Source organism: Acinonyx jubatus, chromosome A3, assembly GCF_027475565.1.
Source record: "Acinonyx jubatus isolate Ajub_Pintada_27869175 chromosome A3, VMU_Ajub_asm_v1.0, whole genome shotgun sequence".
Lineage (NCBI taxonomy): Eukaryota > Metazoa > Chordata > Mammalia > Carnivora > Felidae > Acinonyx > Acinonyx jubatus.
Window position 1 is genome coordinate 104391509 of NC_069388.1, and position 24166 is coordinate 104415674.

The following is a 24166-nucleotide window of genomic DNA, read 5'->3' on the forward strand; positions in this document are numbered from 1 at the left end:
AACAGAATTCACCTTGGATAGTTGACTAAAACCACAGACATATAAAAAGGTATTCAAATCTTTGAGGGGGCTGAGGATCACATTCAAGGCTATGCATCTAGAAACAATATTCAACATTTACCTGTAGAACCTTCATATTGAAGAGAATGCTTTTGTTCTGTCCCAATAAATATGAAGTGCCAGGAACTCAAGTTTACTGCCATGATTGTGGCCATCGACACTCATTCAACTTCTGTGTCAGGAACTCAACCTTACCACCAAGTTCACCGGTATGTTTTACAATCAGTGGTAGCATATAATTGTAGAAATAATACAGATGTAATCCTATTGGTATTCTTTCTTTTGGCTCATCCACTTGTTCTTCATGTTCTGCATTTCCAACAGCTCTGAGTTCTCCAATCAATACTCATTGCTCCCAAATCATGAGCTTTCCCAGGAGAAGGGGGTATATGATTGGATATTGGGGAATGGGTTGGCCATTTTGGAGGCTCTTAACTTTCAGGAAGAGAGTGGTCCTGAGTAAAGATCTAGAGAGGGCCCGAAGCAGTGTGAAGATACTCAGCCTTTTGGGGAACAGAGTCTGAGGGCTGATGAGTAAGAGGAGCAGAAAGGGAGATAGGAGAACATCAAAAGAAAACATTTTCTTAAGACACCTGTTGTGATGAACATCTACACCGCACTAACAGTCACCTCATGGCACATTTAAAATCATTAAATCAAAATAGTTATCCTTGAGTGAAAATTCATGTTGCCATGTCTTTAGGTTATAGATTGTATTTTAGGTTTTTAAAAGCAGAAATGACATAAAAAATTAAGAACCATAAGTAGTTTGTTGCTGAGAATCAGATTTAAAACAGGCAATTCCTGCTGATTACAACTCACTGATTCCATTTTGCCGTCAGACTTTTCTTTATCGCTCATCCATATTTGTCCATTTATTTGAGGGTTTCCTCCTAGGTCAATAATGCTACACAGTGATTTAGGCAGTTAAAAAAAAGTTGAACACCATCTTCCACCATGGAGATCAAAGCTCCCCTTCCACTTGCTCCCCTGTCTCTACTCTTGGCCAAAGTGAGTGATCATGAGCCTCGCCCTACAGCTTTCACATCCTCTGCCCAAAAGACTCTCATGTAATTCTGTTTTCCCTTTAAAGCTCTCAATGATATTATTTATAAGGTTAAGACAAAGGAAAATAACAAAAGGATCAACTTAAGAGAGTTTTAAAATAAACTCTTAAAACAAGCCCTCATTGAAAAGACTTCAAATATGTATATGTTCAAAATGATTGTTTCAAAAGAATGGTATCAGTGAAATGATTTTCAATATTCTGCATAAAACATTTATTTACCAAGAGAAGAAAGCATGTGACTGCAAAAAAGGAGATTTGAGGCCTTAGAATCATGCAAAAAAAAAAAAAAACCCAAAACCAAAAAACAAAACCTTAAAAATTCTAAGAAGTCAAGAAAAATATCATCAAATGTGTGTGTGGTGAATATATTTTTAGATAGGTAAAATTTATGTTAGAAGTTTGTTTGCAGGCATTGGGGCATTGATATATAATCATTTGGAAATTTGTATTTATATGTATATAATTGTGGTATTTGAGAAATAATTATATTAACTGTCTAACAATAATTTAAAGATTTCTTTTCTATTTTTGATTTAATATATTTTGGGTCCTAACTATAATTTATTTGATTTGGTTGTTGGGTTATGGATGCAATCCCCCAATTATAATGTTCACATGAAGAAATATGGTACAATTAATGACAACTTAGTTTATGACGACTTCTAGAATACTGTGATGAGAATTAGAAGTAGCATATTTGTGTAATTCTCTTATAGCTTCCTGTAAGGGTGCCAGGCACATAACAGATGCCAGGTTCAATAAATATTTCAAGGCATATTAATTGAAAAAAGAAAGTTTCTGAGTAGCATGTATAGAATATTTACATTCATGCAAAATTGAGGGGGGTAGAAAAATACATATTGTATTTGATATTTTTGTGTATACATTTTTTTGGAAGAATACACAGACACAATAATGACAGTTACCCTGTTTGAAGTTGAGGAAGGGGAGGAGGACTTGATGGACAGAGGACCAGGCTAGGAAGGATGCTGTCACTGTGGACATGTTCAGAATTTTTTTTTTTAATTTTTGAAATTTGTGACTATGTTATTTATTCAAAACTAATTAAAAAATAAAGACAATTAGACTTTTTTTATATTTAAAAATGAATTATTACTCTTGTGAAATCTTTTTCATAAGCAATATAGCTGTAATTTTCTTGTTTTTAATACTCTTTCTCTTTATTCTTGTTCTTTTTACTCAAGGCATTGTAAATGACCAAAGTATAACATCTGGGATGTAAATTACAAATAAATTTTACTGTAATTTCTTTTTGGTCAGCACTTCACTTGAAAACTATAAGTTTTTTTTGGACTCTCCGTATGTCCAATTTTACAGTCTTTAAAATTGATGGGTTTTTCAGAAATTTGGCATGGTCCACAGAAGAAAAAAAAATTGAAAAGATTAAGAACTAAGTAAAAGTGAATAACCAAGAACAGGAGTCTCAAATGGAGACCTCAAGTTTTCACTATAAATGTCAGCTTTCTGGGAAACTCTGGTTGCTGGTTGGGAGACAGAGAAGATCTATCTGTGAAAACCATGAAGACTTCTCAGCGCCCATATTGAAAACCACTGAACAATATAGTCTAAAAGTTCCTTTCAGCTCTACCAGTCAGTCATTCCATTGCAAGAGAGATACAGAGAAGCAGGAAAACAGAATCCAAGAGGAGTCCTTTTAGAGCAAGTTGAAATAACTTTCAGTTGATTGCTATGACTATACCATATCAGCACATAACTTTGACCAGCTTAGCTTAAACAAACATTACAAGGGATAACTTGTGGTAAGAGAAGGAAGAAGCTCTTGATGATGAAAATGTTCATGAACAAGACAAATCTTCAACCCTGGAAATCTCTAAGAACAAAATCAGAAGTTCCTTAGGTGATTTAGGCATTTTCTGGATACAAAGCTCTTTTTGAGTCTTGAGTCTCCGTAGACTATTTAAGAAGTGTCACAGATAAATTGTCACTTGGTAAAATAATTATTTTCTTTATCATGTAAATGATTCAATATCTAGGCAAGATGTTTAAGATTTCATATTTTCAAGCTGTATACCCTAGTGGTATGCTTTTTGTAGATATTTTGTTTAAAGAATTAACTGTTTAAAAATTTTTTTCTAATGTTTACTTATTTTTTCAAGAGAGAAACAGAACACAATCAGGGGAGGGGCAGAGAGAGAGGGAGAAAAAGAATCCGAAGCAGGCTCCAGGCTCTGAGCTGTCAACACAGAGCCTGACGCGGGGCTAGGGCTCACAAACCATGAGATCTTGACCTGAGCTGAAGTCAGCCGCTTAACCGACTGAGCCAGCCAGGTGCCCGAAGCTTTAACTGTTTTAACCAGTACAGCCATTTTTGGTAGTTATAGGAATGATTTATTAACATTGGTATTTAATGCAAATAAGAAAGAATTTATAGAATTAGAAATTGACATTTATTTAAATTTGCATTATGTTTCATAATTTACCTTGTAATTGCTTTACTTTTTCACAGTATGGTATTCTTGTAAAATATATATTTGCTCCAGTGGCTTTTATTGTCCCTAACATATTGCCAACATCAATCTTAACATTCTCAAGTTCTTCCAAGAGGGCACAATGTACAAACTAAAACACCCATTCTTTGTATTTTTTATTTATTTTTTCTTTTCTTGTAAGTAATAATCTCTATTCCCAAAGTGGGACTCAAACTCGTGACCCTGCCATCAAGAGTAGCATGCATACTCTACCAAAGGAGCCAGCTAGGTGCCCCTAAAATACACATTCTTAGTTAATAATGGCTTTAGGATAAAATGGTTCAACAATGCAGACTGGCCAGAATTTAGGCTTGAGGGGAAAATTTTATTTCCCTAATCCATTGGTGTTAGAATTGGATTCTATTTTAAACTATGCTGGGAGATACTGAATATTAACACAAGTTAACTACTGGGAGTCTATTGCATCAGTGTGCTGACCCACATTTTGAAGCCTCAATATAGTTTCAAAGACCTCCATAATGCATTATTCTGTTGTATTGTTCTTTTGAATTCTTAACTAATTATAAGATAATGTCTTTAATGTAAATTAATTAGGAATTAATCAGAAATTCCTAAGCAGGAGGGAACATTGAGGTATCAGCTTTCAACCAGACATTTAGCTTGAGTGATTGTAATATCAAGTCACCCACAATCATGCACCCAACGTCTTAAGATCCATAAGGAGGTGCCATAACTTGTTTGGACATTTGTTTCCCCGTTTATCAACCTTCACTCTGAAATGTATTCTATCTACCTGAATCTCTTAGGCTCCATTTCAGGATTAGATTTCTTGTTTAGTGAGGTAAGGGAAGCGAATGGGTCATTACACATTATTTCCCCAACTTTTTATTTTGAAGAACTTGAAGAAGATATCTATCTTCTTAAGATATCGGTCTACTTAAGAAAATGGGCACTTATATATCCCTCATTCAATTGTAAACATTTGCCCCTTTTTCTTTCTTTCTCTCTGACTCCCCTAATCTATCTCTCTCTCTATCTTTTCTAAAAAAAAAATATTTATTTGGAGAGAGAGAGTGAGAGAAAGAGAGAGAGAGCACCAGCATGAGGGAGGGGCAGAGAGAGAGGGAGAGAAAGAATCCTAAGCAGGCTCCACACTATCAGCACAGAGCCTGATGCGGGGGCTCCACACAGGGTGCCGTCTCACCTGTGAGATCATGACCTGAGCTGAAAGCAAGAGTCAGAGACGCAACTGACTGAGCCATCCAGGCACCCCTCTCCCTCTTTATCTTCTTCTAAGTTTCAATCATCATGACACTTCACACTTAACCACTTCGGCTTGTAAAACCTAAGAACAAGGACATTCTCTTGCATAACTACAATGCCAGTCTCCCACCTAAAATGTTAATTCAGTAACATTGCCTAATGTGCTGTCCATATTCAACTGAGGAAATGTCTTTTAAGAATCCAAGATCCAGTCAAAGTTCTTGCATTACATTTGGTTGTTATGTGACTTTAGTCTCTTAATCCAGAGCATTCTGCTTGCCTTTTACTTGTTTATTTTTAATGACATTGACTTTTTCTTGAAGAGCATTGACTTATTGTTTTGTAGATTGGCCTATATTCTGAACTTAAAACTTTTTTTCCTCATGATTAGAATCAGGCTAAATGTTTGGGGCAAGATACCACACAGATAATGTTGGTATTTCTTATTGTATCACCTGACATCCGGTTGTCCCACAGCAGTGGGTTTTTGAATGTGAGATCTCCCCACTGTAAAATGTAGTTTCCTCTTTGCATTTGATATGTAATCTGTAGGATGATTGAGAGACTGTGAATTTTGGTGGCTTTGGCACCCAGTAATGATCGATCCTTGTCTGGGTCAGCTATTCCATTGGTGATGGAAATGATGTTTTTCTGGTTTAGTCCTTTTATCTACATTTATCAGGTATATTTCTGTGTATGCATCATTATTATAGTTGAAGTTAAGGATAAAAATGAGTGCTTTTCCTTTGTTGGGAGTAATCAAAGAGGGTGGTCAGTTTAGTGGGATGGCTTAGTTGGTCAGCACATGCTGCTAAGGAGCCAAGGCCATGGCTACAGTGTTCATATGGACCAATTATCCAGGCTCTGTTTCAAGGCCAGGGTAGAATTTTCCTCTGCCAACTTAGGAATGTGTGCCAGTGGCCACCTGGGAAACAGAGCATGCAATAAGGCTAGAGCTGTGCAGATCATTCTAATTCAAAACACAAGCTCCACTAATGGTGGATTATCTCTTTACATGAAAGATGGCAATTCTTACTATAAAAAAGTCATTTTCCCCCAATTTACTTCTTTAGGTCCTATTTTATAAATATTTAAAGATTTTTGTGAGTTGCTCTTCTATCTGCAGAAATTAAAGACTAGTTTCCCTAAATAATACTTCTGCTGAAAGCAATGAAAAATGATGTAAATGGTTTTATAGTTAAAAATGATGCAAATGATGTAAAATATATTCTAAAAAGACATTTAAAGGTTAAAAAACAAACAAACAAGAAACAGGAGCCTACTACCAAGAAATCTATTCTCATGAAACCTCCAAAATCTAAAGACTATTTTTTTTTTAATGTTTATTTATTTTTGAGACAGAGAGAGACACAGCATGAATGGGGGAGGGTCAGAGAGAGGGAGACACAGAATCTGAAACAGGCTCCAGGCTCTGAGCTGTCAGCACAGAGCCCGATGCAGGGCTCGAACTCACGGACCGTGAGATCATGACCTGAGCTGAAGTCGGCCGCTTAACCAACTGAGCCACCCAGGCGCCCCAAGACTATTTTTAAAGACAAAGCCGAAACAATCACAAAACAAAAGAAAAAAACCTGTTGAACAATCCAGATAAGCATTGTCTGAATAAAATAATGATGCTAGTGTCAAATAGTATGTAAATTGGGAAAGGAGGAGATGATCAATGCTACTCTGTTTTAAAGTTCAGGGATGGGTTAATGTTAGACTTTGTTAAACAAGCATGGTAAAATGTTACAGGTAATCATTATATAAATAGAAAGAGTATAAATTCCAAGTCAGTATATGGGAAAAACAGTGTGTTTATGAAGAAAAGAAACAAAAACTCAATAAGAAAAAGCAAGAAAACAGGAAAGAAGTGAGAGAAACAAAAGAAATATATAGTAGAAATAATTTCACATGTTGATAATTATAATAAATGTAAATAAACTTAACTCACCAGTTGAATGACAGAGATTGCAAATTGATAAATAGCTCAGATAAATGTCATTTACAAAAGATGCATCTGAAGTGTAAGGACACATAACAGTTGAAAGTGAAAGGGTAGAGAAAGGTTTGTCGGAAAATTCCTAATGAAGGAAACCTGGTGTACTATATTAATATCACACACAAAAAAGATTGTAAGGCAAAAGTCTAATGCATGCAGAAAGTTGTAACGCAATGAGAAAAAATTGGTTCCCTGAGGAAAATATAACAAATCTAAAAATGTGTGCAACTAATTAAAATAACCTCAAAATATATGTGAACTGACAAACCCACCACCATCATAATGAGAGATTCTGTACTTCTCCCTATTATTGGTAGGAAAAACTGCAAAAAAAATTAAGCCAATTTTTTACAGAATTAGAACATATAGATGCAAACTTGATTTAATGGACATATATGGAATTTTGCGTTCAACATTAGACAATATACATTCTTGTCAAGCTTTTATAAATGGGGTATTTATGAAGTTGATTATGTATTGGGCAATGAAGCAAGTTTCCATTAAATTTCGAAGTTACTGCTCTGGGAAAACCCCTAACCACAATGCAATTAAATCAGAGCTTAAGAGCAAAGAGAAATAATTTTCTTAATATTTGGAAATTAAAATAATTTTCTAAATTACTGAAAACTCATGGAAAAATTCACAATGAATATTAAAAAGTGCTAAGAACTGAAAGAAAATAGTTCAGACAAAACTTGTAGGAGGCAATAAAAGTAATGTTTGAGAAATATTTTTAACCTTAAATTCTTACATTAGAGAAAAATAAAAGTTGAAAATTAATGAGCTAAGTATACAACAAGATATTAACAAAAGGATAACAATATTAACCTAAAGAAAATAGGAGGAAGGAAATAACATAAAAGCAAAAAAATTGATGGAACAGAAAACAAAGACACAATAGAAATAATCAAGAAATAAAATTGAAAATAAGAAAAACATTTGGCAAAATTGAGGGAGGTAAAAAAAAAGGGAAGGCACAAATAAATAGCATACGAAAATATTTTTAAAATAAACTAAAGGAGGGGCGCCTGGGTGGCGCAGTCGGTTAAGCGTCCGACTTCAGCCAGGTCACGATCTCCCGGTCCGTGAGTTCGAGCCCCGCGTCGGGCTCTGGGCTGATGGCTCAGAGCCTGGAGCCTGTTTCCGATTCTGTGTCTCCCTCTCTCTCTGCCCCTCGCCCGTTCATGCTCTGTCTCTCTCTGTCCCAAAAATAAATAAACGTTGAAAAAAAAATTAAAAAAAAAATAAAATAAAGGAATAAAGATTGGAAAGGAGGAAATAATGGTAATTATACATTGACTAAAGTTGAAAAGAAAATATTTCAGATTATACAAAAGCATATAGATGCAGGATGTTTACAAGATACACACCTGAAACATAAGGGCATGAAACGTTAGAAGTAAAAGTTTGAAAAAAATGATAGAGGAGGCTAATACTACAAGAATGATAAAGAAGCTATATTAATATCACACCAAATCAACTTTCAGACATAAAATTCAAATAATGCACTGCTAGAGACATAAAAAATTACTACTTAGCAATGAGTTTCAATCCACTAGAAAGTTGTAATAGTTTAGAACTTCTATGAACTTAATCACAAGGCCATAAACACCCCCCCAAAACTATAAGTAGAATTTATCAAATTTACCAACATAGCAGAATATTTTAACAGATACCTGTCACAGTAATTCAGAGATAGAATATGTTGATAAAATCACTTTGGAAAACTATTTAACATTATTTTGTAAATTTAAATATTTGTGCTAATCGTATACCCCAGAACTTCCTCTCCTAGGCACATGTTTAGGAGAAAACTTGTATATATGAGCCAAGAATGTTTGTATCTGCAATGATTGTAGTTGCAAAAATTTTAAGCAACCAAAAAGTCCAACTGAACTGAAAGTGGGTATATTCATACAGTAGAACAAAATGCAAGACTGAGAATTAATGAATTTCAGCTCTATGAATCAACCTGCATGAACCAGGTTTGAAACAAGTAGATAATTTTCAGAAGAATTATGCCATTTGTATAAAGTTCAAATAATGCAAAACTACATACTGCATTGTTGAGATACAACCATAGGTGATAAAACCACAAAGAGAAGTATGGGATTAACACACACAGAATTATTGGGAGCAAGGTTGCGTAGACCACAGCAGAGGGGGACATCATGTGGGAGCACATAGGAACATCAAGATCATTTTTGATGATAAAAGATAAAAGTGTTTTATCTTTTAAGCTAGGTCAGCTGGCAGCATGAGTATTCATTATAAATTCTGCATGGAAGTATTCTTTTGTACTTATTCAATAATCACTATAAACCATATAATATGACATAAAATGATATAAATAAGATTGAACAAAGAGAAATAGCACTTTCAGAATCCTTATATGATTTTGCCTGGAGAGGGTCTGGGAAGTTATGGAATAAAAAAATCAGATATATTAATCAGATAATGTCTCTTTTTCCAAATATAATAATCAAAGTGTTAAAAAATTTTAAACATCTGGGGCTTTGCATCTTCTCTAAGTTCTTAATGTCTTTTTTGTTTGTAGTAAAAATTAGACCTATCATTATGGGTTTATCAGTACCAAATAGTACGTGTTGATAAATTATTTTTCCTTTTCCTAAGCTCATATTTCTTCTTTCTTGGGTCATCCTGGTTTTTGTGATTTTGGCCCCTTAAATGTGTAAATAGGCAACTATCAACTCCCCTAACTCAACTTCTCCTAACTCAACTCCCCCTAACTCAACTCCTCACTAACTTGAGTGAGTAGGGTGGGATGATGCAGCCTGTGCATTTTCTGGGGCCAGGGAAACAAACACTCTTTTACTTGTGGCAAGACTCCAGGCCCCAGAAGAGATGAAAGTTGTATCCTCTAAGAGTCCAAGCAATGAGCCTCAACTGGATAGTTGCTGAAAAGGTTTGGGTGGGAAATTAAGCCCGAGGTGTGGAGTCAAAAAAGTGGGAGATATATAAGAGTGTGTGTAGGGATGGGAGACCTTGGGGGAACTGAGGTGCTAGAAAAGCTCAGAGTAAGAGGTAGTTACACAGGGAAGTGGCAACTAACTTGCATAAATTTGGGGAACAAAAGGCAAATGTGATAGGTTTTTATGAACTCCTTGTCCTGTTTGGTGGCTGGGAGCTGGCTTCATCATACAGGACTGAGAAGCGGATGCTCTATCTTCCTGCTTCATCTTTTAAAGTATTGTTTTTGCTTTAGAATATTCCATCAAAGTCACTTATTTCTTTTATTTACGGACTTACATACACATAATATTTCACTCTTAGTTCTTAATAGAAAATTGAACTTCATCAATAAAAGTGTCACTGTCGCAGAGGGTGGTCAGTGGTATGTAAATGGATAATTTTGGCAGACTGCAGAAAAATCCTAATCATCAATCATCTTGCAAAGAGGGCAAAAATAAATTAAGTTTCAAAGGAGCATTTTAATCAAAGAGCAGTGAGTAAAGGTTGCGTATGAATTAAAGAACCAAGACACTAGTTTGATTATTTTTGGATTTCCTGATAGCAGCCATTTCGGCTCTAGTACCTGTATCTTTAATGTTTTCTAATTACACACTTATCGATTTCCAGCTCTCAAGTCAAGAAAAGGATTAAAAAACAGGTCACCATTTAAAATGAGTACATAAAATAGACTATGCATACCTGCACAACTCAGAGATGTGGAGAACTACTTTGGCCACATTCTTTTCTTTGCAAAAAAAGTCAGAGATTACCTGCTAGTTAGTGCCTAAGAACTTTGCTCAAATGATTAACATCACAGAGTTTAAAGACTCTTAAAAATAAGTGTCTCATTCAGACAATCACTAAGTATCATTTAGGTTAACAAAAAAAATATGTTACAGCTGTTTTCTTCATTCCACAGCTAAAATTGAATGCCCCTTGGATCAATAAGTCCAATAGCAATATTGTGACTGAATCAGAGTATGGCATGAAAACTATGAAGGAAATTAATTGCTGCTGTCTAAAAATGCTATAGGGGAGAATCTATCACTTCCTCTTTGTCCCACAACTCTTCTTGCCCAGATCTTACATTGGGAGACATTGAGTACTATGCACAAAAATGCAGAAAAGCGTCTTACAGTAAGAAAATGGAAAACCACCCATCACAAGATCCTCATCTTTATGGCAATTTGCACACTTGTCAATATCAGGAGTCAGCTCCCGTTGGAAGAGTTCCTGGACGCTCGGTTAGCTCTCAAAAGATGTAAACATTGATTATGATAAAGTTTGACCTCTAGAGAACTTTAAAAATTGTTTAATATGCACATTTTCCTTAATGAAGCCCCATATAAGCAAGCAAGCAAGCAAGCAAGCAAGCAAGCAAACAATAACACAACAAACAAGCACACCAAATTTTGAAACTGCTGTGTAATGGCAAAATACATGAGGCTTATCCAGGACTCACGTTAATTTAGTTTAACTGGATGCTGAAATGGATTATGAGTAAATTAGAATTTTAAAAGACAGTGACCATATATATAATAAATCTCATAAATATAACAGGGTTATATTTCCTCTGTCTCCTCAAAGAGGTCATTGTCACCGATACTTACTGGATAGGTCCTTGTGTTATATAGCCCCTTAATAATGAACCTCTATTTGCACATGGAAGGAAAAAATGAGATCTAGGTTCACCTATTCTGGTCTCCTATTTTGAAACATGCTCTATCCATCTGTCCTCAAGAGATGTGAAGAGTAATGCCTTTTGATTGTTTTAGAAGTGAGCTGGTTGACAAACTTAATGCATCGTTATCCCTTGTTGGAGGTGGTCCTCCAGAGGAATGTGCTGTCAGTTCGCCTGTACGTGAGAGGCTCAGTACTGCAAAATTGTGGAAACTGAGGCTCAGTGTGGCCTGGGTGAAGCTGGCGAATGGCATGCTGAGCGCAGGGTGGTGGTGGGTAAATGGAACGAGGGCCAGAAGGGAAAGCAGTGGCTAGGCAGAAGGACTTTAGGCTCTGGTACGGGAATGACCGGTTTATCGTTTAAGCGATGGGACCCCCCTCCCCTCCCGCCCGCCTCCCGCCACCCTCCAGCCTCCAACCTCCAGTCTCCAGCCTCCATCCTCCACCCTCCACCGCCTCAGGCGCTTCTGGGCCCGCCCACAGGGCCTTCCTCAGCTCCCCGCCCCCAGACCGGAAGGGAGTGGAAGCACCGCCGCGCCAGGGCCACCCCCACCCACGCGTGACCGCGAGCAAGTCTGGCTTTCCTGGCCTGGTGGGGACCTCCAGCGCCACCGCCACTTGAGGTGTGATAGCTGCTGTCCTTGTCTTTTAAAAAGGAGAGACTGCCCGCTTTTTTGTCACGGTGTCTGTTCAAGACCCCGCCTGCTTGCAGGAGGGGAACGTGGAGCGGGAAGCCATGGCTCCAAGGTTGACGACCGCCTGGTCACAGGACGCGGGGACCCTCGAGGAAGTGGCGGTGCACTTATCCCAGGAAGAGCGGGCATTGCTGGAGTCTGCTCGGAAAATCCTGTACAGAGACACGACACCATAGAACTTTAGGAACCCGGCTGGCTTCAGTGCGGTCTCATCTCGGAAAGCCCAAGCCTGCTGGCGCTGGAGGAGCAGGAAGAGCTGCGGACCCGGGAGAAACTTCTCAAGGACACGTGTGCAGACCAGAAGGCTCAACCAAGAACCCCAGAGACCACCGCAAAGCAGAATGAAATTTGGGAAAAACCATCTACTGGCAGGAAAAGGCGCAGGTTTTCTATGGGGGAGAATCCCTTTGAGCGCAATGAAAGCGAGAAAGCCTTCAATTACCACGTAGCCTTCAATTACCACGTATCCCTTAATCGGCAGGCATCTACTCAACCTGGAGAGAAACCCTATGCATGTTACCGATGTGGACAAGCCATCTGAAGCAAATCTAACCATATTATGCCCAAGAGAAATTCCACAAGAGAGAAACGCAATGAATGTAAAGCATGTGGGAAAGTGTTTAGTAATCCTACGTCCCTTAGGAGCCACCTGCTGAGCTCATGCTGGTGAGAAACCCTACAAAATTTTATTCATTTATTTTTTCCTGGATGGGGCAAACCCTAAAGGCCTTTTAAAAACCCACGAAACAGTCAGGGCAGGGGTGGGGGAGAGGGCTAGCAGTTCCCCCTGCCAACGTCGAAGTCCCCGAAGGCCACCTGCTCCTCTGTGTCGATGACAGGCCACACGTCCCAGGGTGGGCTTAGGATGGGGGCCTTCCCTGTAAACTGGGGGAAGTTGCTGACATTTGTGCCGTCTGACAGAGTGTGTACAGCAGGCAATTCAGCCAACAGGGCATCTCAGCTCACCGTCCTGAAGGGTTGAATCTTTCACATCCCTCTCCCTGAGCAGGGGAGTGACCTCATATCTAAGTTTAGAAAGATCACATTAAAATAGATGTCATCGTTATTACAGGTGCCAAATCTCTTCAGTTGTTAGCATGAGGAAGGCCTTGGAGATGTGGTCTAACACCACCTATAGGCATAGAGTTTTATGTTTTATTTTAAAAGAATCCCCGAGGGCTATTTCTTTCTCTGTCTCTGTCTCTCTCTCACATGCTTTTGAGATATTTCTGATATACCCCCTTTGGCGGGTGGCAGAATGATCTCTAAGAAGCTGTGATTCTGCTTTCTACATCTTACTGTCAGAGTCACCTGCATAAAGAGCTCCCTCATTTTTTTAAGCCATGCTGTTGCAACTTGGCTTAAGAAAAGTCCAAAATGAGAGGTAAGTTTTAGCCAACTTCAACAACTGTCCACGTGGAGCTTTAGTAAGATCCTATTTGAGCAATGTCCTGAATATATAAATAAGAAAAAGTTCTATTGCACATAGATCAAGTGAACAAATGCCAAAGAATTTTTTGTTTTGTTTTTAACATTTATTTATTTTTGAGAGACAGAGAGCACGAGTGGGGGGGGGCAGAGAGAGAGAGAGAGAGAGAGAGAGAGAGAGAAGGAGAGGGAGACACAGAATCAGAAGCAGGCTTCAGGCTCTGAGCTGTCAGCACAGAGCCTGATGCAGGGCTCGAACCCAGGAACCGTGAGATCATGACCTGAGCTGAAGTAGAACTGACCAAGGCACCCCTATTTTTGAATTTCTTAGGTCAGGACTCTCTTCAGGTTTTCCTTCTGCAAATTGTTGAGTACGAAAACCTTATTTGCGGATATGGAGAAACTGCACGGAGAACCCTATGATTCTAATCATCTCCAGCAAGAAGAAATGCTTTTGAAGGTTAGTATTTGAACACATTTCAGTCCTTTGCTTAGGGCAGCTAATGTTTGCCAAGCGCATGCTGTGTGCTTGGCACTGCTCTGGACATTGTGGGTACAAAGATAAATTAGACCCGGGCACTGTAACTTGTTGGTAAAGCCCAGTTTTCTTGGTGTTTTGGATGTTGGAGGTAAATTTTGCATTAGAAAATTCATGAATTCACGTGAGAAGTCAAAATGTAAGGCCATTTTCTTTTTATTGATATATAATTGACATATATAACATTATGTTAGTTGCAGGTGGACAGTGTAATCATTTTATATTTGTATATTTTGCAAAGTGATCCCAGTAATTCTGTTTAACATCCAGTCATCTTAATTACCAAGCCAGCAGGCAATAAAGCCAGTTTCACTCTACAGGCTTCCCCAATTAGTCCTCTGTCAGAGAGGAAGAAGTCACCTGAGTAGGTCTTCCTTCGACAGAGGAAAGAGGGGTAATCGAGGGGGATCACACCCTGTTGGTCTAGGATTGGGCTCCACACACTTTAGGTGCCAATCTGGTAATTGGGTATTGACTAGGCCAAGGAAGATAAAACAAAGGGGGTCGGGATCTTTCTTTTCCATTGAAGTTCAGGCTCAAACACCAGGCTGAGTCACCCTTTAGAGCCCTTGGAGCTGATGGAAGTCTTTACTTTTCTTCACCCTTGGCATGCTTGTCTGCTGAGAACATCATCTTTGGAGAACCACTTTTTGCTTATGTTACAATTGCTGCAATGTTAGGCCTGTCAAATAGACACCTAATTGGGAATCAGTGGAGCTCCAGAAGTTGGCTTCCTCCTTGTTTGTGCTCTGGCAGCTCGTCTCAAGACCCTGTCTATGAAGTGAAGCGGGTCTGTAGTTCCTAGTTTTCCCGAGCTTGACCTGAGTTTCAAAGCTGTAGCAGGATAGGATGGGTTTCCTGGCAGGAAGTTGATGCAGTTCTCTCACTGGGAGGGTTTAGGTATGTTACAGTAGAAATTTCTGCATGGTGTGAGAGGCTAGACTAGAGGGTCATCAGAGTTCAGTTTCTAAGTCAGCAGATCTTTGCGGTCGTGATTTGGGTGGTGAAACGCAGATAGCGCTCATCCATTCCTTTACGGGCCTTTGTCTTAACCAGGCTTGTATCTGTCTATATTTATAATTGGCCTGTAAGAGGTTTGTCTCTAGAATGGGGGCAGGAATGCAAGGAGGGGAATTGAAAAAGATTTTTCTCCTGCCCTCCTCCCTGCCACAGTGATCGCAGCCACTGGGATTTTAAACCTTTTTGACTGCTCCTTGCCTAAATGTTGTTTCCATGGAGGTGGGGTTAGAAATGCAGAATTTGTATAAACGAAGTAAAAAAGAGGTCTTGGAAATAGTTTTCTGTTTCTATTACGAGTATAGATGTTAAACATTGTAAGCTGCTAAACAGTACTGAATTTTGCTCTTTTGTTGAAAATGTGATCAAAGAAGCGATGCCTTATTCGTCATCTTTCCCCCCTATGTTCTCTTTGGGTTGCAGCACAGCAGATTATCAGATTCTTGATTATGTTTTGAACTGTGTACAAACAAATCTTCTTGTGGCTTCCTCAGGTGATTTTAGAGGGCAGATAACAATCTGTGAATTGAAAGAAAGCTGATGATGTTTCACGGAGCTATTTTATGAGATCTCCTGAACCAAAGCACTTTTATAGCAGATTTGAATGATATTGAGTATTATATAATTAAAATGTCCAGAAACTGCTTCTCAGTTTCAGTTTAAGAGCTACAAATTCATATGCAAAGCATTTATCAAAAAAGTGTTGTGTGCTAGCTCTTTCACATATATTACTTAGAGTCAGTATAACACTCCGAGGTGGGATCACATTACCGTATCTTACAGATAAAGTAACTGAGGCTTAGGGAAGTAATAGGACCAAATGGTCATAGCTCAGGGCAGGAGCTAACCCCATGTCTGCCTTTACTGCAAAGCTCATGCTCTTTTCAGGACATGAAGCAACCTGTCTTTCAGTAAGCATGTTTCCCTTCACATCAGATGGATGCTGTGATTTTTCTAAGAATATTAGAAGCTTCCTGAAAAACCTCTTGAGAATATGACTGTGGGGTGGTGAAACCATGCTAAAGACAGGGGGAAGAGGGCTAGCAAGAAGGTTGGTTCTGTTCTAAATATTCCAGATTGGGGGTACGTGTGGGGCAGCCTAATACTTGTAGCTTTCTTTCCTGCCTCGTAAAACACCATAGATTTTTTTCAGTTTTCTTTTTTTAATTTCAATTCTAGTATAGTTAGCATATAGTGTTATATTAGTTTTAGGTGGACAATATAGTGATTCAGCAATTCTGTACATTATTCAGTGCTCATCATGATAAGTGCACTCTTAATCCCCGTCACCTATTTCCCCCATCTCCCCACCCACCTCCCTCTGGTAGCCATTAGTTTGTTCTCTATGGTTCAGAGTCTGTTTCTTGGGTTGTTTCTTTTGTTCTTTGTTTTGTTTCTTAAATTCCACATATGAGTGAAATCGTATGATATTTGTCTGTCTCTGACTGATCTCACATAGCATTATACCCTCTAGGTCCATCTGTGTTGTTGCAAATGGCTAGGTTTCATTCTTTTTTTTATGGCCCAGTAGTATTCCAGTGTATACCCACCACCCTCTTTATCCGTTCATCTATGGATGGACACTTGGTCTGCTTCCATAGTTTGGCTGTTGTAAATAATGTTGCAGGAAACATAGGGGTGCATGAATCCCTGTGAATTAGTATTTTAAAAGGCGAAAGATTTATACGATTTGAAGAGAAACCAGAGTACTGTGAGTTAGTATTTTAGTAGTAGAATTAGTGGATCTTATGGCAATTCTATTTTTAATTTTTTGAGCAACGTCCGTACTGTTTTCCACAGTGGCTGTGCCAGTTTGCCTTCTCACCAACAACGCATGAGAAAACACAGAGTTTTAGATAGAACAAATACAACTGCAAAAACCAAAATTAAGTGTATTAGTTCAGATTGTATCGTTAAAGCCCTATTCAAATATTTTAGGATGTGTTTTGCTCATTGTGGTTTATTCTGCTCAATGAGTTTCTTTCCAGTCTATTTCTCAGCTGTCTGGTGAGTAACAGAGTTTGGTACTTTGTTTTCCAAATTTTACACTTGGCTCAGTGGTAGTGGTGGTCATAGTGATGGTGAAATGTGTGTGTGTGTGTCGGCGGGGGGTGGGCGTGCATGCACACACCTGGTTGAGGTTACAGCATATCTTCTGAAACTTAAAGGGTTGGCAGTACATCTAAGTAGAGTTTAGGGCCACCCGTGTAATTTGAGAGGTATTGAAAGTGTAGGGAAGAGAATTTGTGTTCCTTGAAACTTAGACTATAGTACTTGTGGGGATTTGTTATTGTTAATCTTTCTCCCAGAATGGGAGTTGTGGGTAGCCATGGACCAAAAAGATTGGCACAGTGATGTACATTAAATTGAATGTTGCTGAGTCAAAAGCCAAGAAAGGCATGGAAACATTGGGGTTAGTTCCAAGTTCCTTTTAAAGTCAGGAGCCAAGAGATCTGTGACCCTAGCCAACCGTTAATTTGACTTCCATCATATGAAGACCTTCCTACGAAACTCACCAGCGACAAGGCTACGGGGAAGACAGGGAAAAAAAAAAAAGGTTCATGACACTCACATGTAAGATAGGTACAGTGTTAATACTTAACCAGTTTTTGACTGAGCTCAGCTGTCTTTATACTCCTCTGGCTTAGTGGGAGCTGATCCTGAGTGAGCCTGGGTTGGAGACTTATTAATGCTAAGATTAAACTGTTAACTGAAATAACTCATGCTAAGATTAAACCATTTTTATCAGAGCAGTTTCTGAAACCTGTAGACCTAATACAGTATTTCAGAGTGTTTTCGAAAGAATACCCTTTGAAAGTGCAGCAAATATGGCCCTTAGACTACCTTTCCCGAGGAGTTCTCAGCATTTTTCTGAGGAAGGTTCTCCTTTTCTCAAATCTTGAGTCACCGAAGTATAGGGGGAACAGATGCAGAAGATCAAGACAGAAAGCATTGCTACCTGGGAGTCAGACTACCAGGCAGAAGACACCCTCTACTGTGTCCTTGCTGGGAATCCTCTGAAGCCTTAGGCAGGGGTTTGGAGCAGAAAAAACATGACCTTGGAAAGTGGTTGGGAAAACAAACAGGGAAGGCTTTGAGGCCACAGCCAGGTTCTGATCGATGGGTCAGATGCTGTTAAATTAAATCATTGATATGAATTTGTGAAAAGCTGAGCAGCCATTTAATGCAAGGACATAAACATAGGCTGCAGACTAGAAGTCAGTCCTTGCTTGGACGCTAAGCCAGGGTACCTTTCCAGGCTCATAAAAACCCTGAACACTTGTCTCTGAGCACTTGATTAATTTGCAGAGCTCAAACGTAAAAAAAAAAAAAAAAAAAAAAAAAAATCTTGATTTTGAGTTCTTGTAGCTAGCCTCATCTTGGTAAAGTACAAATTTGAAATTTTACTTCACTCTCATTATTTCCTTCAACTCTTGATTGCAACTTTTATCTCTGAATGGCTTCCTAAGTGACTTATTGGGAAACATGTGAAGTCTCCCAGTCACTTCTAGGTTAACAAACAAACAAAAATCCATCCTGTTTAGAATTCCACTCCTGCCTAACTTACATCTTATAGCTCTAGATGACCTGGAGTGAGAAGGGTTGTGTTGTCCCTGAGGTTCGTCATCAGCGTCTTTCTCCTTTTTCTAGTTCCTCTTACATACTAATACTGGTAAGTGGGGAGGAGAAAGGTACTAGTGTCTTTTCCTTAACTTGCCCCGCGTGGCTTCTTCATTGTTACTGCCAGTCTGGACAACATTGAATAGCTACTGATGGCCTCTGTGTGACAGATGTCCAAAGGCTGACTCTCTGGAAGTTCATGTGTATTTGGGATGATCCTTTCTGGAGAGTGTGTGTGAAGGGCATGGTATCTCCTTACCACACAGTTGGAGAAAATCTGGCTCTGGTTTAGACTTAGCTTTGAATGCACCTTTCCTGGCAGCCAGCCTCTCTGGGTCTTGTACTGGCAAGACAGCTTAAGCCTAGCTTCTCTCTATTGTGTCCATATGACCCTGGAGGAAGACACACTTTTTGCCATTCCAAGTAGAGCATGTTTAGGCCCTCCACAGTTTCCTCTTCTCTCTGTCCTTCTTTCTCTTGCCACTTTTCTTCTCCTGGTTCTGAAGGTGCAGTGGGGAGGATCTCAAAGTTTTCTGAATAAGCAGACATCCTTCAGGAAATGAGATCATGGTCTCTTCTCAGATTGCCCTCTTCTCTCTGAATGATCCCCTGGGAGCCTCCCGCATCACTGGGGATGTGTTTAAATTCCACTTAGGTTTCTGGTCCCCCCTCTAGGCCAGTAACTCAGGACTCCCGTGTTTCTTTCTTCTGTCCACTTCAGTTTATATGCTAAACGGAGTGCTAGGGCCAGGGATTTGGATGGGGCTGGATTGATGATTTGACAATATTGGGGCAGGTTTGTCTCTTCCTAATGAGCTTTGACATAGGCTTCTAACTCTTGATAATGGCCACTCTGTTTCAAACGCGACTTCCTCTATGTCTGTTTACTATCAGTTTTGGGTGTTAGGTAATTAAGGGGCAACAGAAAATGTTCCACTCAACCTCCAGTTACCCTTTGATCCCTGCACAATTTAGCCTATCACTGGTGTTTCCAGAACCTCCCTTCAAGGTGTACAAGTAGAGAAAAAAAGGGCACAGTTGAAGCATGGCTGTTAATAAGAGGACCATATAAGTAATCAGCCCAAAGACAACGTTTTTGAGGGCAAAAGGGATTCACTAGGCCAAACTGGATGCCAGGACAATGCACGTTAAGAGGGCCTATCCCTGGAAAATTGGGATATATGGTCATGGTAGCTACTGATCCCTTGAATGTGTTGGTTCTTTCTGCCGTGTCTTTAGATAGTTGTGCTGGTGTGAGGAAAAGGAATAGCAGATATATCCTGGTCTCCAGAAGGAGTCAGGCTAAGCAGGTGTTTATGGCTGGTGAAGGGCATGCTCTTTGGGCTATCTTCTCTGTCTCCACAGGAGGTTAAAAAACAGAGGATGAAGTTATAAAAGTGTAGCTTACATCACTTGTTATGTAAACTCAACTCTGCAAACACTTTTGGTACACCTCCTGGGTGCTAAGCTCTTTGGATTATAAAGATGGTTTATGCACGGGCCCTGCCAAAGGAGTTTATGACCCAGTGTCGGAGGAAACTGTGAACAAATAGCTACAGCTTAGTAGGGCAGTAGTTAAGAGCTTTAAAGGAAGGAGCAAGGCAGAGTTTCTGAGATTTTTGTCTCAAATCTGGTAAAAGGTAAATTTTTGTTGGAAAGAGGGTACTTTTGTAGTATTTTATAATAATAGAGTGATTTCTTTCAGATGTTGACCCAAGTTATGGAACAGGAAGGTATCACATAATGGAATGACATTTCGCAAACTATGCTAATGTGAAGATTCATATATTTCAAATCCCTTTGTGTGTGCAAACAAGCATCAGCAATTTTGTTTGGAGCCATTTTTTGGTGTTGTAATAGTAAATTTGAATAAGGCATAAAGATTATCCCTTGTGAGAGAAGTGAATACAAAAGAGGCAGAATATAACATTTTGCAGTTAACCAGCATGTGAAAAAGGCATTTTCGCATTGTTCTCTCAAAGTATTAACAGAATTTTAAAAAATCTTTCTTTTTTTAACCTGAACTCGGTAGAAACTTGCAACAACGCCAGGAAAGGTGTTCTGTATGTAGTAAGTTGGTATAATTTAAAAAATAAAACACATCAAAACAAAAAATAAACAAGCAATTGCAACTCATTATTCCTTAATAGATCAAGTTCATTAGAAACTTTGATTGCAAGAAAGTCAGGTTGTTTTTCCAGTTAGTTAATGCTCAAGAACATTTTGGGCAAGACTGAGATCAATTTTTAAATCAATCCTTTGTTGTACAAGCAGGACAAACAGCAGCTATACCCAAACAGACTTGGAAATAAAGAGCTTTTAATTTTGATGGAAAGTAGATGAGAGGCTGGAAGCCAGTAGTAACTAGAGAACTAGTCTGTGAAGTCATGGTCAAATATATACAGTAAATGTGTTTTGCTTTATAAAAAATGTAACTGAACAGTAATGCCTCGGTGTCTGAATATTACTTTAACCTATTTATGCATATAGTTTTTGCTTTCTTCTTTTATATTAGAAAATTCATATAGTGTTATATATTTCTTGACCAGTATTTTATGTACCTGATTACTGATTCAAATAAGTAGTAGAGTAGAAGGAGCTTGAAACTAGTCTCTAGCCTAGTTTCTTCCCATATACAACAGTCAGCTGAACATCCTGGCATGAGTCATTTTACCTTTCTGTCACTCACTTTTCAAGACACAAATGTGCTCCTCTTAGCTGAAAGCTCTTGGTTTTGCATAGCATTTCACAACCATTTTTCCATTTGATTATTTTAAATGCCTCAGCTATGTAAACATAGTATAGTTCTTTTTTTTTTCTTCCCCAGTGGGAAACCAAAGCAGGGAGGTTAAGATACTGACTGAAGCTACCCAGTTAGAAAGGGTAGGAACAAGGACTGCTAGAAGGCGTCTGGTTTCCATGCGTTGGTATATTCCCACTCCACCATGAACTTCCACCCAAACCATGGAGGCCAGATTAGAAGAATTATTGAAGCAATCCCTATAACGAACAATTGTATTCCATAGCCATATACAATAAATAGCTTATGCATTGGTTTTATACACACTAGGGCATTTAATCTTTTCAGTAATCCTATAGTCAGGCATGTGATATGTTATTTTATAAATAAGGAAATTAAGCTTAGATAACTAAAGTGACAAATCAGCTGCCTCTTTGATTCACTCTTGGGTCTCAGAAGTGGCCTGCTTGTTGATGCTAACCTTGGCAGTCATGTACAGAGAGACACAGTTCACAATTCTGATTCATAGTATTTTCACCCAGCCCAACACTTCACCATTTTTCCTTAAGTTTAATTCCCGTTACTGCAGAATTTTAGATTAGAAAATTCTCTTTAAAAATTTAGATGATAGAGCACCTTTAGATGATTGTCAATGAATCCGAGTCTATCTGGGAAGCCCAGGCAAACCAGCCCTAAAGAACTAGCTCCTTATTTGTTAACATACTTCCACTGTCATTAGCCCAAATTGTTACTTTCCATAAGGTGCTTACGTTTATAGTATGCAGTAGGATTTTACTTTTTCTTTCTCCTTATATTTTCAATGGCATAAAAAAAAAAATCTCGAGTTTGTCAGGTGTCAGATTTCATCATGGTGTGTTCCAGGGATAAAATACACAGAGTCACTCCCCAATGCCAGGCATTGTGCTAAGAATTTGGGAGGAAGAGGTTAGAGTGGGAGAGAGCCAAAGCATAAGAGACCCTTAAAAACTGAGAACAAACTGAGGGTTGATGGGGGGTGGGAGGGAGGGGAGGGTGGGTGATGGGTATTGAGGAGGGCACCTTTTGGGATGAGCACTGGGTGTTGTATGGAAACCAATTTGACAATAAATTTCATATATTTAAAAAAAAAAGAATTTGGGAGGAAATAAAGAGTAAGATGAGGTCTCCGTCTCATCTAGGCTCCTTTGGGGCCTAGGGAGAGAGAGATTGAAGTGAAGAGATTTTCTTCACTTAATGGACAAGGTTTTTCTCAACTGACTATTGAATCAAAAAACAAAGCACTCTTCAAGTCTTTCAAGTATCATTCAAATTTTTCAAACATACAGACAATGAAAGGAATGAACTGGTGGTCTTAAATTTATGCCTATTCCGTAGATTGTTTTTTTTTCTCCCTAAACTGTGTCTTCTCTCTTTGAAACTGATATAAGTCTCTCTGAACTGTAATAGTTTCTATAAATGTTCCTATTTTTCGCTGTTTAAAAATGATGAAAGCACTCACCCAGTTGGTGACAGAGATTATTCCCAATAGAAATGGGGTAAAGTAGCAAGTATATTATTGAGTAATTAAGGAATTGATGACTCAGTAAAACTGATGATTGGAATCCCTGGAATGAACATTTCTAGATAATTTTCCTCAGATTTAGCCATCATTAGAATAACATGCCCAAGAAACAATTTAGACGGTTCTGCATTAATTCTGTATTCACTTTGCATAACAAATAACTCTTAAAATGACCTCCTCAGGTGAAGAGAACTTTGTAGTTGCAAGAACATCATTAGCAATTTTTTCCCTTTAGGAAAAATAAGATTTGCATATATTGAAGCTAAGTGTAATTTTTTAAACATCTGTCCTGCTTCAGAGGCAAACAGCAAGACTAAATTTCTTATTTTTATGTAGCTTTAAAAAAACCCATAGAGCACAGAGCAATAGATTTTTTTTTTTAACCAAGAGGAAAATAATTTACCTGAGTATAAAATACCAAGGTGGGTTATGGAGAATTGGTAAAATGGCCCTACCTTGAGCATTAATATCTTTCTCTGGCTTAACCTCATCTGTGAGATATGACATTCTACACTGAGGTCATCATAAACTCATTCCAATTCTCACCTAAAAAGAAGAAACTTATTCTCATGGTGGTGGTCATGACCTTCACAGCAAGTGAAATTTCATCTTTGCTGTTTATTCCCTTTAAAAAATACAGTGTGCTTATTTACTGTTCTGAAAAGAAATCCATAATCTGAGGAAACTAGAGGTCCCAATGAGCCCCCAAAACGAAACAATGAAAGCCCTTTAAAGAATTGCAGAGGTCCAAGGTGCCACCAGATGACAAATTGTTAACTTATTTCATGTGCTTTACTCGTCTATTGGAATACCTATGCATAGAATAAACCCTAGAAACCGGTGTGTGGAAATACTTCTGCTACAAAAAAGCTTCTGCTTCCAAACTCTGTTTAGAGTTCATATTTTGGAACTATCAATGAAGAATTCTGACCTGTTTTAAATGTGGGACAGCAATACCCACATGTCCAAAAATAAGGTTTCATATTGATTTTCTTGTAAATTTTGAATTTTACGTAGAGTTTTTTTTTTGTCTCTGAATTCTTTCATA

The 24166-nt window shown here is 38.5% G+C and overlaps 1 long non-coding RNA gene across 1 annotated transcript in view; it reads left to right on the forward strand.

Annotated features, from left to right (window-relative positions):
* LOC128311269 (uncharacterized) overlaps nt 1–24166 on the forward strand; it is a 395847-nt gene that overhangs the window by 242015 nt on the left and 129666 nt on the right. Inside the window, exon 3 of the long non-coding RNA XR_008289500.1 lies at nt 13973–14101. This is a non-coding gene — a long non-coding RNA (uncharacterized LOC128311269). The remainder of the gene's footprint in view (nt 1–13972; nt 14102–24166) is intronic.